Genomic DNA, 12,991 nt, shown 5'->3' on the forward strand with positions numbered 1-12,991 from the left:
TTCCAGGCAATGAGGGAACCGCCAAGGAAAACACAGTAAGCAGAATGTGAACGGCGATCCGAAGGATCACTAGCCCACGTAGCATCCGAATAGGCCTGGAGTTGTAACGAGCTGGAACAGGGGAAAAAAGACGATGAGAGATCGTGGCATGAAGATATCGTAGAACATGAAGAAGGTGACTATAGTGAACTGAAGTGGGAGCAGAAACAAACTGACTCAGAATATGGACAGGATAGGAGATATACAGACGAGTGACAACAAGATAGACAAGACTCCCAACAAGATGACGGTAACGCGTCGGATCAGACAAGGGTTCACCATCATAAGTGCGAAGGTGAACATTGAGCTCCATAGGAGTCTCAGCAGTGCGCTCATCACTAAGAGCCGCACGAGCAAGAAGATCCTGGATATACTTTTCTTGTGAAATAAAAAAGCCATCGGCGGTGGAGGAAACCTCAATCCCAAGAAAGTAACGAAGAGGACCAAGAACAGACATAAGGAACTGCTCATTGAGACAGGCCTTGACAAAGGCAATGTACTCAGAATCGTCGCCAGTGATGATCATGTCATCAACATATAGAAGAAGAAGAGTACGCCCACGAGTAGAAAGGTGGACAAACAACGCTGGATCATGAGAACTGGGTGAAAAACCAGCTGCAGTCACCAGAGAGGCAAAACGCTCAAACCAAGCACGAGGGGCTTGCTTAAGGCCGTATAGGGAATGACGAAGACGGCAAACCATGCCATCAGGAACTGAATACCCAGGTGGTGGCTGCATATAAACCTCCTCACACAACTCACCATTAAGAAAGGCATAACATCAAGCTGAGACACAGACCAATGGCGAACAAAGGCCACGGCAAGAAGTGTGCGGATAGTGGTCATATGGGCCACAGGAGCAAAAGTCTCATCGTAATCACGACCATGCTCCTGATGAAAGCCACGAGCCACAAGCCGAGCTTTATAACATTCAAGAGATCCATCAGAGCGAGTCTTAATCTTATAGACCCACTTAAAGGTGAGGGGGCGGACATGGGGAGGCAGAGAAACCAGGTCCCACGTGCCGGTGCGCTCAAGGGCAGCAATCTCCTCTAGCATCGCAAGCTGCCATTTAGGATGAACAGCAACATCGCGATAAGAGGTAGGCTCAAGTACATCCGAAAGACCATATTGACTAGGAGAATAGCGATCAGGATGAGGACAAGGCCTAGTCCGAAGATGATAAGTCGGCTGGGACGATGAAGACGGCGCACCAGACGTAGATGGCACATTAGTTGAAGATCCGTCCACAACAGGAGAATTCCGGGAATAATGAAAAGGAAAAGTGGGACGAGGAGGAACGATCAGAGGTGATGGAGATAGAGAAGACATCGTTGATGAAGGTGGAGAGTCATGCAATAAGGGAGGAGAAGAAACCGCGGGAGAAGACGGCGTCGGATCTGTAATAGTGAGACTAGAAGGAGGATTAGGAATACGAGGCACGGAGGGAGGTGTATCAGGAAACATAAGAAAAGAGATATCCTCAACTGAATAGGTTGAGGAGGATGGTCGTGGGTAGAATGGACGAGATTCATCAAAAGTCACATCCCGGGAAATGCGCATCTGACGACCGACTGGATCCCAACACCGATAACCCTTATGCTCATCAAATGTAGCCTATAAAAACACACTCGACAGACTGAGCAGTCAGTTTGGTGCGTTCTCGAGAGGCAAGGAGAACATAATAAACACAACCAAATAGTCGAAGTGCCGAATAATCAGGAGAACGGTCAGAAAGACGCTCTAGAGGAATACCACTTTGTAGAGCAGATGAGGGCTGAATGTTTATGAGATATGTGGCAGTGGAGACAGCCTCATCCTAAAAATGAGGTGGAAGAGAGGCTGAAATCATTATCGCACGAGCTTTCTCAAGAAGGTGACGATGCTTGCGCTCAGCCACGCCATTCTGAGCATGAGCACCAGGACAAGAGAACTGAGAAATAGTACCCTGCTCAGCAAGAAAGCCACGCAATATTTTGGATATATACTCGCCATCATAATCAGCACGAAACACATGAATAGGTGTAGAGAACTGAGTATGAACCATGGCAGTAAAACGTTTATAAATAGAGAGAACCTCACTACGAGAAGACATAAAGTAAAGCCAAGTGTAGCGAGAGAAATCATCTATAAAAATAATATCATATCGATGACCCCCTTTTGAAGCGAAGGGAGCCGGACCCCACACATCAGAATGTACTAAATCAAAAGGGCGCTGAGACACGGACTCGCTAGTAGGATAAGGTAGCTGAACCTGTTTACCAAGCCTACAACCCTGACACTGTAAGGAGACATCTCCTGAGACAGGCCCTAGAAGACCACGACGAACTAGAGACGATAGTCGAGAACCACAAAGGTGACCAAGTCGATGATGCCATTGCTGAAAAGAGCTGGTAGCTGAAGCGACGAAGGCAGATGGACTGGCGGGTGTGGTGGCAGCGGAGGGAGCATGAAGCCAGTCTAACTCCCAAAGTCCTTGAGAATCATGGCGGCGAGGGCCGGCCCCAACTAGAGCCCGCGTGTGACGATCCTGGATAGTGCAAGAATCAACATCAAGAATGACACAACAACCAAAATCAGTAAGCTGACTCACGGAAAATAGGTTCATTGTAAGGCGATGAACATGAGAAACATCTGGAACATGAAATGAAGTAGTTGAAAGAGTGCCTCGACTAGCGACAGGAAGAGGGGTACCATCAGCAGTAAGAACATTAATAGGAAAATCGAGAGATCTAAGAGAGGACAAGATAGAAGAATCGGAAGTCATATGAAATGAAGCTCCAGAATCCAGAACCCACGGGGATGTACCTGACTGTGTAGACGGTGATAACCCAGTACCAGAAGCACCAGTCATAGAGCCTGCAGTACCTGTCGAAGAACCTGAAGCTGCAAGTAGACGCTTAAGCTTCATAATATCCTGCTCAGTCAAAGAGACAGTAGACGACGTCGAGGAAGAGGCATGAGTCCCTGAAGAGGAATTGCGCTCCCTATTGCGCATGTCAAGCTTCTTCTTGAAGCAATCAGACTCGGGGTGACCATCCCTGTTGGAGTAGCCACAATGAGTATGAGATCGAGAGCGGCCCTCACGAGAGCGACCCTCACTACCAGAAGGAGAAGGTAGTAGCGGCGGAGCACTGGAGCGAGAAAGTGCTCGTGGAGCAGCAGCTCGAGTAGCGAGCATAGAGGGAACCTAAAGCAGACCAGCACCACGGAGGCGAGTCTCCTCAGCACGAAGCTCAGAAAGCACCTCTGAGATAGGAACATGACCACGAGCAAACAACTGAGCTCGTCCAGGCTCAAACTCTCCACGGAGCCGCGATAAGAACTCATAGACGCGCTGAAACTCCAAGTCTGACCTCATAGTCTGGCAACATGGGCAAGTGCCACAAACAGCAGTGCGAAGGGAGTCTAGCTGGCGTGAGTTAGCAGAACTTTGAGTGTAGAATTCATCAATAGTAGAGTCTCCCTGCTGAAGAGCATGCTCCTGACGGACCACAGACAGGTAGAGAGCATCACCAGACGGTTGATAACGCTGACGAAAATGAGTCCACATCTCAAAGACAGTACTATGACCCATAAACTCAGAAGCAAACTAAGGTAAAACACTGGACGTGAGGACATCCGCAGCACGAGCATCATCATCACACGATTGAGTGTAAGCAGCCAGATCATCACGATAAACGGAAAGAGCATCCGAATAATCCAATACCTGCTGGTCATAAGCAGCAGCCACATCATCAGCAGCAATCCTAGCTGCAGCTCTATCAGCATCAAGAGCATCTACGGTAAGATCCTGTGGCGTCGGCGGTGGGATAGGAGCCACAGGAGGGACTGGGCGCGGAGGACAGGGGACCTCGCCAGAGAGAACACCCCATAGACGAAGGCCACACATGTGAATGCACATAAAGGCAACGAACTCAGCATAGTTAGCCCCATCAAATATTACCGGGCAGCGAGGGATGGCGACATAGCCCGATGACGTCGGAGACATGATGCTCTTTTCTATCTGTCTCTCTCTGCAAAAACAGAGTACCACAATCGCCTTGCTGAAGAGAGTTGACCGAACACCGAACCAAAAACAGTTGCCACAAATCGCAGACCACCAAAATACCCGGACACACACACACGAGCAACCTCGAGGCCAGAAGAAAACTACTGGCTGAAATCTCAACCTCCAGGCATTGGCGGCGGAGAAGGTCCTGGGGCCCAGATCGGGAGGCGACAGGGGCCGGCAGAGAGATTCCCGGAGCCGCGGGTCGGGAGGCGACAGGGGCCGGCGGAGTGATTCCCGGAGCCGCGGGTCGGGAGGAGACGATGCCCGACGGAGAGGATCCTCCTGGCGGCGGTGGTATCCTTGGCGACCTCAAGGCAACGGCTGGCGGAGAGGATCCCGAGGCCGCGGGTCGGGTGGAGGTGGTGGCCGGCGGAGAAGATCCCGGGGCCGAGGCCCGGAAGGAGGTGACGGCCGACAACGAAGATCCCTGGCCAGTGAACCACGGCGACCTGTGTTGAGGTGGTGATAATCTGGGAAAACGACGGCCGAACGTGGAGTTGGAGACGACGGCTGGTAGATGAAGAAAGGGATAGTGATTAGGAAGGAAAATGATCTAGAGATGCAATCGATCCAGCGATAGATCGGGAAAAAAATCCCAATCACAACACGAGATGAAGTGTGTGTCGTGGTTCCAAGTCTGACAGTAGTGTAGGGGGGTAAGTATGGAGAGGCAAGATCTTAGCTATGGAGAAGTTGTAAGCATGCAAGGTTTACGAGTTCAGGCCCTTCTCGGAGGAAGTAATAGCCCTACGTCTTGGAGCCCGGAGGCGGTCGACTGGATTATGCGTGTATGAATTACAGGGGTGCGAACCCTTTACACTGAGGAGGGGGGTGGCCTATATAGAGTCCGCCAGACCCCTCCGGCCCTCAGTTATGAAGGGTTTTAAGTACATTAAGGTCGGGCGTTACTGGTAACGCCCCTAATAAAGTGCTATGATGACCATAAAAGCTACTTAATGACCGACCGTTAGCGTGTGGAGTGACTTTAGGTCTCCTGGCCGTCGGGTGGTTGGATCTTGGTCGAGTGGTTGCTTCTTGGTCGAGTGTCTTCGAGTCCGTCGAGTGAAACACCGCCAAGTCGATTGAAATGTGATTTCTTCTGGAGGTGTCCTTGGGTAGGTCAGTTTGGACAGGTCCTTGGCCCTACCCTAGGTACATAGCTTCATCATTAGCCCCCGAATGGATCGAGGTTTGAGTGGGAAAGGGTTTGAGCACATCTCCGACTCATTTTTCATGTCGTGAACATACCTTGTTTCGGACCAATGGACCAGAGTGATGACAACAACTTTCTTTCCAGTCGCCTTGACCCATTCTTAGGTTTTGTCGAGTGAGTTCTTATACTTGAAGAGTTCTGAGTGACGGTGTGGAGGAGATCTTCGGTCCAACGAGTTGTTCTGCAGCCCGAGGATTTCGTGTGATCCAAATTTCGGGAAGCGCGCGGGACGGGAGAGGCCGCAGTAAATGGATGGGATAACGCGGAGTCGCCTCGATCCCCGCGCCACCTTTTTCTCCACGTATCGTGCGCGCGATCACCACGGGATTTGGCAGGGCCGTCCGGGCCTACCAGTCAGCCACTCGGAAGCAGCCTCATATAAGGTGTTGGGCCGGTGCTCTGTTCCGCACGCCACCATTCTCTCTCTGTTTTCTCCCGATTTCTCCGCCACCCTTGCTCCCATCTCGTCACCGGATCTCCGCTCGAGCTCGAACTGCCACCATGGGGAAGGACAAGACGGCAGCATTGGAACGCGCGAAGAAGGCAACCGCGAAGGCGAAGGGCAAGCGGACCAACCGGGGCGGGTCCTCGTCGAGGTCCGGCCTGCCGGCGGGCTGGATCCAGGGCGACTGGATCCGCTCGGCAATCACACAGGACGACCTCGACGACCTGGTGGAAGGGGGATTTATCCCCCACAAGTCGGCTCGGCTCCCGGGAGACGAAACTGAGCCGCAGCCCAGAGAGGGTGCGTGCGTCCTCTGAGCAACTCACATAGATCATGGGTTCTCACTGCCTCCCCACCCTTTCTTCCGGGGTTTTTTGAACTTCTTTGGGGCTCAGCTCCACCATTTTACTCCGAATACCATAGTCTATCTGGCCGCTTTCGTGTCTATGTGCGAAAACTTCTTGGGCTGTCGACAGCACTGGGGGCTCTTCAAACATATCTTCACTTGCCGTTCCCAGTCGGTCAAAAAGACCAAGTCGAGTGATGAGAGGACTCGGGTGATCTAGATGTGCGGCGGTCTGGGGATCCAGATGAGGAGCAAAAGTACCTTCCCAGCGATGATCCTTCCCGACTCGGTCCGGGGCTGGCAGTCGACTTGGTTTTACTGCAAGGATCAGCCGACCCCTGGCCAGTCGACTGGGCTTCCTCCTTTCTCCTTGGCTCGAGTGGAGAAGTCTGCTCCCCTGAAGATAGTTCCAGAAGAGAAGGCACAGGTCAAGGAGCTGGTCGAACAGGTCATCCAGCTCGTCCGCGACGGAGTGACCGGGATGGATCTGCTGGAGGTCTTTCTCGGTCGACGCATCCAACCCCTTCAGGCGCACGATCATCCGATGTGGATGTATTCTGGGCTCGAAGATACCACTCGGATCCACCCGGAGGAGGTCAGTGAGGATACCTTGAAGAGCTGGTTGAGAGGAATCACTGGCAACAAAGACAACCCTCGGGGATCTAGGAGGGTGATTCCATTCGACAACTCGCGTCAGCCGGAGCAGGTATGTTTCTGTAAGTAACTTTCCGACTCTCCATGTGATGTCCCGTTTGCCGTCGACTGAATGTCTTTTGATTGTTATTTTTTCAGGCCCTCATTGAAATGTACTCGATGCCCAATGGAGAGCAAGGGCAAGACATGGAAGGCGAGGCGAGCGGCGGCGACAGTGGCGAGTGGACTTCTGATGGTGAAGAGGATGGAGAAAGCGAAGACTAAAGTGATGAAGAAGAAGTTGAGTCGCCTCCTCGCAGGGAGAGGCGATCCAAACTTGCCCAAGAACGACCGAGCGTTCGTGAAAAGGCGACTGCTCAAGCTGGTCAATCTTCGAAGCATCCTTGGATCTCTTCACCAACCCCGACCGAGAAAGCGCCCAAGCACCCCAAAGTTGCAGAGCCGAAAATCCGGAAGGCGTTGCCGAAGATTAAGATTGACATCCCCGTCGCTTCTGCGTAAGTGTCCTCCTCTGTATGCACTCGATGCTCAGCGCCGTTTGTTTTTCTTGTTTTAACCGGACAAACTTTGGAACCGTCAGCGCTGCCACTTCTGGGACCTCAGCTTACAGGGACGATGATGAGGTGATGGAGGATGCGGTCACTTCTAATCTGGGTATGATTTCTGCCATACTGTCTTTGTTCGGTCGATTCAACTACAGTGTGCATCACTGGGTGACGTGATTTTGGCAATTGAACTTTGCACAACTCCCAACATTATTGACCTCCCCGATGATGATGAAGAGCCCGAGAGGTCTTTGACAAGGAAGAATAGGCAAGCTCCTGCAAGCGAGGCGCTACAGTCGACGCCGACGGCGGAACCAGTCGTTCAGGACACTGGCGATGCCAATCGGGGTTCTGTTACCTTCGCCGTGCCACTGTCGAGTGCCTTGCCTTCTTCGTCGACTGCTCAGGCCCCTGTCAACCCACCTTCAGTTTTTGTGACCCATCATGTCCCAGAAGACGAAGTGAATGCCGCCAGGGATGCTATACGCCAGGCGGGCGTCATGATGGAGAAGATGAAGATGGTGTGGGACGCCAGTCAGGCTGCCTACGACGCCAGCTCGGCTCTCCAAAGCAACGTTCAGGTTAGTTGGTCGCCGCTTGTTCTGTTAGGATATGATTTCTGAAGACTCTTTCCGAAAATCTTTGCATCTGTACACCCACTGGGTGCGTCGATTGAAATTTTTGAACCGGTGGGGGCACGCTGAGTGCACCCACTAGGTGTAGTCCCCGAGACTATGGTGGACTGCTGGCAGTCGACTGTAGTCATTGTATTTTTTTGATTGTATAAACCAAACTGGTGGTTTGTCTCTTCCACTCGGTCTGGTTGAGTGGGATCAGAACCGGTGGGGGCACGTAAAGGGCACCCAATGGGTGTAGTCCCCGAGACTATGGTGGACTTCTGACAGTCGACTGTAGTCTGAGTTCTACTTTCTCTTTTTTTTACTTCCTGGACTCGACTTCGGCGGGCTGGTCGAGTGGGATCAGAACCGGTGGGGGCACGCAAAGTGCACCCACTGGGTGTAGTACCCGAGACTATGGTGGACTGCTGGCAGTCGACCGTGGTCTTAGTATTTATTGCCTTTGTTGTTTTTCGCTGTAAACTAACTTCTCCTCTTTGATTGCAGAAATCTTGTGATCTGGGAGCTCGCTTTGCTGATTTGGAGAAACAGCAGATCCGACTAAACCTTGACTTGGAGCTGGCCAAGACAGCTGCAAACGGCTAAGGATGGTGCCAATGGTAAGACGAGTTTGTCGACTGGTTTGCCTTGGGCTTGAGTACCCTTCTGCTCTTTCTGAATCAAGCACCATTTCTTTGTAGAAAAGCTGAGAGAAGCTCTGGCAAAGAAGGACCAGGATCTGGCTGCTGCCCGAAAGGAATCTGACGACAAAGTCGCTCTGGCTGAACAGAAGCTGGCTTCGGTCGGCCAGTTGGAAGAAGAGAATACCAGGCTGAAGTCTGCTCTGAATGACTCCAACAAGGAGTGCTCATGCTGGAAGAAGGCGAATCTCGTTCACGGTGAGAAAATGGAAAGCATTGCTCGCAGGAGGGATGATCTGGACAACTATCTGAGAAGTCTTGCCAAGAAGTTGTTCATCAATCTTGAAGGTGCACATTCTGTTCTGACTGATTTTTTTTATGTCAACTCAGTGTACGAAAATTGACTTATCCTTGGATCGTGAATGCAGAGTTTTGCCAGAACTTTGAAGAGGAGACTGGGCGCATCGAACCAGGTTTGGATCCAATCAACTCTCCCGTGAAAGATGAAACTGCCATGAATCTGCTCCGATTGGAATCTCGCGTCGACGGTGCCGTGGACTACTTGGCTCGACTGAAGGTCGCCATGTCACGGATCAACCTGGCACTTTGGCCAGAGGCCACACTCCAAAACGATCTTGAGTCTCTGATAACTCGACTTAACGGAATCCCCGACCGAGTGCAGGAGTGGAAGAAGTCTTCTGCTCGATGTGGCGCTGATGTGGCTCTGTCTTTGGTTCATGTCCACTGCAAGGAGGTGCGACAAGATAAGCTGGCCGCAATCAAGGTCGCCAACACCCAAAAGCACGACTTCCGAACTTTTATGGAGACTTCCATTGTTGCCGCCACTTGGATTGCCGATGGCGTCGACCTGGACGAGTTCGTCGAGCCTGCCAGCCCTCCTCCTGCGGAGTGAACAAACTTTTATGCCCCACCTTAAATTTGCCTCGGAATGCCGAGTGGTTTTTTTAACCGTTAAACACTTTTGGGCTGAATGCCTGAGGACTTTGACCTGTGGTCCGGACCCTTTAGGATTTATCTAAACTCGGTTTATCGTTGAATATCTTTATGAATCCCCCGTCGAGTGGAAATAGTTCTTCTTTCAAGACAACTTTTTTGTACTTGTGGCGCGGCTCCGAACGGGAAGGTAGCAGTCGACCTGCACCTCGTTACTGCAGAGCAGAATGGAGTGCATGTTGTATTTGTGGCAAAGCTCTCCAAGGAGGAGGTGGTCATCGATCTGCAACTTGTTACTGCTGAGCGGGATGTGTTTCGTACTTAGGCGAGTACCCGGCCGCAACTAAGTCTTCAAACGAGAAAACTTAGGCAAGTACCGGACTGCAGCTAAGCCCCCGAGTGGGAGGACTGCTCTCTACTTGGTAGAATTTTCAAACTTAGGCGAGTGCCTGACTGCAGCTAAGTCCTCAAGCGAGAGAACTTAGGCGAGTACTGGACTGCAGCTAAGCCTCCGAGTGGGAGGGCTGCTCTCCACTTGGTAGGATTTTTTGTTTTTCAAACTTAGGTGAGTGCCTGACTGCAGCTGAGTCCTCAAGAGAGAGAACTTAGGCGAGTAATGGACTGTAACTAAGCCCCCGAGTGGGAGGGATGCTCTCCACTCGGTAGGATTTTTTCAAACTTAGGCGAGTGCCTGACTGCAGCTAAGTCCTCAAGAGAGAGAACTTAGGCGAGTATTGGACTGCAGCTAAGCCCTCGAGTGGGAGGGCTGCTCTCCACTCGGTAGGATTTTTTCAAACTTAGGATAGTGCCTGACTGCAGCTAAGTCCTCAAGTGGGAGAACTTAGGCGAGTACTGGACTGCAGCTAAGCCCCCGAGTGGGAGGCTGCTCTCCACTCGGTAGGATTTTTCAAACTTAGGCGAGTGCCTGACTGCGGCTAAGTCCTCAAGCGAGGGAACTTAGGCGAGTACTAGACTGCAGCTAAGACTTCGAGTGGGAGGGCTGCTCTCCACTCGGTAGGATTTTTTCAAACTTAGGCGAGTGCCTGACTGCAGCTAAGTCCTCAAGCGAGAGAACTTAGGCGATTATTGGAATGCAGCTAAGCCCCCGAGTGGGAGGGCTGCTCTCCACTCGGTAGGATTTTTTCAAACTTAGGCGAGTGCCTGACTGCAGCTAAGTCCTCAAGCGAGAGAACTTAGGCGATTATTGGAATGCAGCTAAGCCCCCGAGTGGGAGGGCTGCTCTCCACTCGGTAGGATTTTTTCAAACTTAGGCGAGTGCCTGACTGCAGCTAAGTCCTCAAGCGAGAGAACTTAGGCGAGTACTGGACTGCAGCTAAGCCTTCGAGTGGGAGGGCTGCTCTCCACTCGGTAGGATTCTTTCAAACTTAGGCGAGTGCCTGACTGCAGCTAAGTCCTCAAGCGAGAGAACTTAGGCGAGTACTGGACTGCAGCTAAGCCCCCGAGTGGGAGGGCTGCTCTCCACTCGGTTGGATTTTTTTTTCAAACTTAGGCGAAGCAGATTCGCAGCTAAGACTCCGAGTGGGAGGCTGGCTCGCCACTCGGTAGGAAATCATTTTTATAAACTTAGGCGAAGCGGATTCGCAGCTAAGCCACCCACTGGGGGATTTCTAACATAAACAAAAACAATAATAATCACTGGGAAAATTATAATGCTCTTGTCTTTGATAAATAAACTATAGGAGTTTTTCTGATTACATCTTATCTGAATGATAAATCAAGTATAAAAGGGGTGGAGTAGCTCTGCATTCCAGGCTCGTGGCTCATCAATCTGGCGATCAACATTGTAGAGGTGGTATTCTCCATTGTGGAGGACTCTAGTGACTATGAAGGGGCCTTCCCAAGTAGGAGTGAGCTTGTGTGGTTTCTGCTGATCCACTCGGAGGACTAAGTCTCCTTCTTGGAAGGCTCGGCTCTTCACGTTTCTGGCATGGAATCGACGCAAGTCTTGCTGATAGATGGTCGATCGAATCAAGGCCATTTCTCTTTCTTCTTCTAGGAGGTCGACTGCGTCCTGTCGGGCTTGTTCTGCTTCATCTTCAGAGTAGAGCTCGACTCGGGGAGCGTTGTGAAGCAGGTCACTCAGTAAGACTGCCTCGGCTTCGTAGACCATAAGGAATGGGGTTCTTTCGATCGATCGATTCGGGGTTGTTCTTAATCCCAAAAGGACTGATGGAAGCTCGTCGACCCATGCACCTACTGCGTGCTTGAGATCGCGCATCAATCGGGGTTTCAGTCCTTTGAGAATCAGGTCGTTCACCCTTTCTGCTTGCCCATTCGACTGGGGGTGAGCGATCGAAGCATAGTCGACTCGAGTGCCCTGAGAGGCGCAAAAGGCCCTGAATTTTTCTGAATCGAAGTTTAACCCATTGTCGGTGATGATTCTGTGTGGAACTCCATATCCGAATATCAACTCTCTGATGAAACTGATAGCGTTGCAAGCATCAAGATTCTTGATAGGCTTGGCTTCAATCCATTTGGTGAACTTGTCGACTGCTTCCAGCACATGAGTGAAGCCGCTCCTGCCTGTTCTCAGTGGTCCAACCATGTCCAGCCCCCAAACAGCGAAGGGCCAGATGAGTGGAATGGTTTTCAGGGCTGACGCGGGCTTGTGCGGCATATTGGAGTAATACTGACATCCTTCACATTTGTCGACTATCTCTTTTGCCATCTCATTGGCTCTTGGCCAGTAGAACCCCGCTCGGTATGCTTTTGTCGGGTGGTAGGTGCGACATATGCCAACGGGTGGCTTATCGTTGTGGGAGCCAGTAAGACATCGCCGGTGCCTGGAAACGGGATAAGGCGAAGACATGCACGCCAGCGGATCTTACCCAGCTTCGGGGCTCTCCGTGGAGATAACACCCCTACTGCTGCTCTGCAGGGTCTCCGCATGCTCACTAGATGAATGAAGTAGCTACACAACGCTCCTTGAGCTGTTTGGGGGGAGAAGGAAGAAGGGCACGGCTAGCCTGCTTCTTCTCCTCGTGGGGTGTCTAGAACTAGCAGGGGGTCCAACCCTTTGCATGGGTGCCCTGGGGGGTTTATATAGGCCTACCCCCCAGGGGTACAATGGTAATCCGACTGGGCACGGGGCCCAGCCGTCTGTGATTGCGCTCGCCGGCTTCTGCGCCGGCTGCTGGGGCCCGCCGACTGGTGGGTCCCGCCGGCTGCCGGCACCTTGGTCGACAGGCAGGTCCCACTGTCCAGGGCCTGGTCGGAGGCTGGTTACTGTGGCTTCATCTTGTTGACGTGAGCTTCATCGTGGTAAGCGTGGCTACAGTACCGCCGCCTGCCAGGCGATCACTGTAGCCTTACCGCGTCTTGTCTCCTTAATGGGGCGTCCTCTTCGAGGAAAGCGGCAAGCCGGCTGCGGGGAGCCGGCTCTGTCTTGGGCCGACTAGTTGGAGGCGTGGCCGCCTTCGGGCGTCTCTCTGCTCAAAGGGGCCCACCGTCTGTGGGCCACGC

This window comes from Triticum urartu, chromosome 4 (assembly GCF_003073215.2).
Source record: "Triticum urartu cultivar G1812 chromosome 4, Tu2.1, whole genome shotgun sequence".
Classification (NCBI taxonomy): domain Eukaryota; kingdom Viridiplantae; phylum Streptophyta; class Magnoliopsida; order Poales; family Poaceae; genus Triticum; species Triticum urartu.